We start from the raw sequence: 4838 nt of genomic DNA on the forward strand, positions 1-4838 counted from the left end.
AAATTTCTGATTCTGGGCTGGCAGTTATTTTTGACTAAGTAAATCATTTTTGTTTAATTTCTTTACTGATTTTACAATAGTATTAATGGTATCCTTATGATAACCCCTTTCCTGAAATCTTGTGGAAAGATTTTGTGACTCTTGTTGAAATTGAACTTCGTCTGAGCAATTCCGTCTAAGCGGATAAATTGCTCCTTGACAATACCCTTAAACATGCTCCTAGGATGGCAACTATTTGTGTGCAGAAGGGTATTTCCAGATATCGGTTTTCTATAGACTTTAGTGGAAACTTTTTCACCACAAACACCTGTCAGTGTAAGGTCCAAATGGTTAATGCTAAAGGGGTCCCATTCAAAAGTAAAACTGATCCCTAAATCATTAGCATTTAAGTATTGGACAAATGAATCCAAATAACACTGTTCTCCTCTCCATATAAATAGATCATCTATGAATCTTTTATACATAACCAACTTTGAGCCAAAGGGGTTTCCACCCCCAAATATGTGTTCCTGCTCCCACCACCACATAAAGAGGTTGGCGTAGGAGGGGGCAAACTTTGCCCCCATAGCAGTACCACAGATCTGGAGGTAAAAAAAAAAAACTTAAACTCAAAGTAGTTATGGTGCAGTTAGAAGTCAGTTACCCTCAGTACAAAGTCACAAAACTCGACATTTACCCCATGGTATTTTCTCATATAAAAGGCTATTGACAAAAAAAAAACCTTCTCATGGGGAATCGAGGAATAAAGGGTTTTTACATCCGCTGTCAGCCATTTATATTCTTGGTACCATTAAATTTTAGAGACTATGTTGAGGATATGTTTAGAATCCTTCATATGACTCCACAAATCAGTCACCATAGGCTGTAAAATTTGATCAAGCCACTCTGATAGGTGTTCGAGTAGAGACCCTATGCCGCTGACAATGGGCCTCCCAACTATGTTGTCTAAGGACTTGTGCACCTTAGGGAGGTGGTTAAACACAGGTACTATGGGGTGGGAGACAAGTAAGTATTGGCTTGTTCCTCGTCAATGAAACCCTGATCCAGCCCATCATCCACCAGATCCCTCAGTTTAGTGTTAAACAATCAGGTGGGATTTGTATTCAAAACCCTATAGTCATGTGGGTTTGTAAGCTGTCTCAGGGCCTCACCGACAAACATATCTCTAGCCATCACCACCACCGAACCCCCCTTGTCAGCGGCCCGGATCACTAGTTCCGAGTTGGAACTTACTTTGTCTAAACCTACCCTTTCAGCACTGGAAAGATTATTATGAAACTACTTCTGCTGATAAAACAGGTTAGTTAAATCACTTTCTACTCTATTCTGAAACTTTTGGATAATAAGACGCCTACTCTGAATGGGATAGAAGTTTGAGGGGCACTTTAATTTCGGCATATGTCACAGACCAGAGACCTGTTCATTTCTAGCTTCCATATCTAGTAACTCCAATACTGATAATCCAAAGAGGTCTTGGAAATCTAAAGTTTCCACATTTAATCTATTAGATGTAATAGAATGAATAGTCCTCTCTGTTGAATCTGTACTGGTGACACAACTTGTATCAGAGAAGTGTTGTTTTTTTTAAAGTAATTTTTCTTATGAACCTGTTAACATCCAAAAAGAGTATTAAACAGATTGAATGAATGGGTGGGTACAAAACCCAAACCCATACTCAAAACTTTCTGTTCAGTGACACTCAATTCATATGCTGACAGGTCAATGATGCTATTTACTGGTAACGTGTCTGTCAGGGGGAACCTGATTCTGTTCTAACTGTTCAGAGGTACTGGGAATTTCAGTGGGATGCTGAATATCAGTAACTTGTGAGATATATCTGGAGGCAGTAGTAGGCTTTTTTAGAAAGGATACTGGGGCTGTGGAGGATTCCGTAGGCCTGACTATAAGTTGTGAAAATTAGGAAATGAAGTAGACTGCGAGATTGGTGGGGAATAATTGCTCACCTTAAAACTGTTATCCCAATAGTTTAGAAATAGTATGTAGAGTGAGGTGGCGCAAAAGATGCTATTCCCAATGTGAGTATTGTTATTTTATAAAAATAGCGGGATATTATACACCCCTCTATCTGAATATTCCTTTTGTAATTAGCACAAGACAAATTTATATGTATGAAATTGTTAAACAAATTTATTGAAATTTAAGATAAAACATTAAAAAATGCAATTAAAATAACTTGACACCGGTGTCGGTTAAATATTCAATAAAACAATCTAAAAGACATTCATATGTGTCTAATATGTTAAGACATTGAATACATTAAAAGTAACATAGATTGCTATATACAACGGAAATTTTCCTAAATAGTTTCAAAATTACACTTGATATACTGGAGTAGTTTCTAACGTAATGTGGCAGTTTTCTTAATGTCTGATATAAGATTTTAGTAACTTGGTTTCTCTAGTTATATAACAGTATTTAAGTGATGTTAATGAGCTGATATATGGGTTAGCAGTGAAAATTAAACCTGTTATACCTTATAGTGTATCTGTTTGATAGCACTATGTCTGTTGGATTATACTTAAAGCTGTCCTGGATTATCCTTCTTACGGTCTGTGACCGTTTTTGTGAGGTAATCAGCCGCTGTGTCTGTATAGACTCCTCAGCGGTTTTAGAGTGGTCCGTGTTAACCGCTTATCAAAGGGTACTCGGCTAGACTTGAAATCTTTGTGTTGGTATCTTAAATGCCAAGATAATCGGTACTTGGTGTGATCTCTAGTCGGTCAGTGACCGATCGCCTGTTGGAATACACTGTGCCTCCTGTGGGGCTCCTCCGTGGTATATGCTCAGTGCGGTTAAATATATGCCGCTAGATGTATCTTCTCCTTTCGGTCAGTGACCGATCGTCTGTTGTAATACAGCTGTTCCTCCTGTAGGGTTTCTCCGTGGTGTACGTTCAGTGCGGTTAAATATATGCCGCTAGATGTATCTTCTCCTTTCAGTCAGTGACCGATCGCCTGTTGGAGTACAGTTGATCCTCCTGTGGGGTTCCTCTGTCGTATACGTCCAGTGCGGTTAAATATATGCTGCTAGATGGAATTACCTGCTTAGAAGTTAGTTCATACAGGGCAAGTAGGTGCAACAATTTTTCTCAAAAGGTGAATGAACTTGCCAAACTATGCTGGTATTGAAAACTTGCTTGTGTGTACATTCTTTATCGCCTGAGGATTGGTGTGAAGGAGTCTGGCACTCCAAAGTGGATCCCCTTTTTTCTCTAATCAAAGACCGCCATCTGTTCTCCCAAATCGTTGAGTCCCTTCATAAATACCGTATTGTTCCGCATATAGGCCGCACTTTTTTCCCTTGATTTGTTGCTTTAAATGTGCAGTGCGGCCTATATGCGGGGCGCGGCCTATAATCGGGTGTTTTTCGGCTAAATTGTAGTTGTGCAGTACAGCTGAACTTCCGGTGCACCCTGTGGCCTTATGGGGATTGTAGTCCACCAGAGTTGGGTAGTTTTGCAACGTTTTGCAATAGTTGATTGGTTTGGATGATGAGCAGGATGTTCATATGCAGGAGCCACCGCTGTGAAAGTGTGTGAAGATGCGGTAATACTGTGCTGAGCACAGTGTAATTTGGAGAACGGGCTTATACAGCCGAACTTCCGGTGCACCCTGTGGCCTTATGGGGACTGTAGTCCACCGGATTGGATAGTTCTTCAACGTCTTGCAATAGTTCATGTGAGTCCGTTTTGCTACTGATATTGTCAGGTAAGAAAGTGCTTTTTTTCCCCATCACATCATACCTGCTAATAATGTACCAGTACATACCAAATTGCAGCTTTAATGTGTTAAAATAAAAAAAGGAAAGATGCTGTAGTCCTTTGTACTGGTAATTTCACATGTGAAAAAAAGCCTTTATTCAGCCATTACAGCTTTAATGGCTGAATAAAGTTTTTTTCACATTTTAAATTACTGAGGAGTAAAACATCTTTCCTTTGTTTTTTTTTCTATACTCTTGGAGAAGTGTAAAACTATCCCCTGGGTGCTGACACCCTGCATTGGGACTCATTGCTTGCACATGTTGTGTATTTTCTTTAAAAATTGAATTTCTTCAAAATGGCACCAAACTTTAAGGGTGCGGCCTATATTCAGGTGCGGCCTATATGCGGCACAATACGGGTATTTATTTTGCATTTAGTTAGGTACAAAACTAAATGCGTGAATGGCTCAAATGTTACTCCCCTTTAGGAGGCAGCTGCCTTCCTCAGTGTCTACTTCCACCCAATCAGTAGCAAGCTTAGCAGCTTAGTGCCGCTCCTCCTTTAGATCATATTTAGGAAACGTTTGTAGCTCATATCATATCAGTAAAACCTGTAGTAGAACAGTCTGTTCTACTACAGTTTTTACTGATATGATACGCTCTTAAAAAAAAACCAAAAGCTTTTTTAGCTAAAAAGCAGAGAGCTTTTTAAACCAGTGTTTTTAAAAATAATTTTTGCTACTTCATCTAATTTATCAGTGGAAGTGGAAAAAAAAATATTACTTCAATTCCCTCTGTATTTTCTATTTATCCTCAGAGGTTGTGACATTATCAAACCATTGTGGATTTATCTCCTTTAGTAGCATATCAGCAAGGTAGTCTCCTCAGTTACAGAAGTTTCCTAAATTGGATCTGGAGGAGTGGCTGTGGCACCGCAATACTGCTACGCTTTCTCTTCTTCATTTAAACTGTCTCTCTGTTCTACCTCTCAGGTGCACATTTACATAACCTATTAAAATTAAGAGGTCTCCTAATTAGAAATACTTTTCCCTCCCAAATTGTTGTTGTAATATAATATAATCATCCTGTAATTGCTAATTGCTGCTTTTCTCACAAAA

Source organism: Bombina bombina, chromosome 2 (assembly GCF_027579735.1).
Source record: "Bombina bombina isolate aBomBom1 chromosome 2, aBomBom1.pri, whole genome shotgun sequence".
In the NCBI taxonomy this organism is placed as follows: domain Eukaryota; kingdom Metazoa; phylum Chordata; class Amphibia; order Anura; family Bombinatoridae; genus Bombina; species Bombina bombina.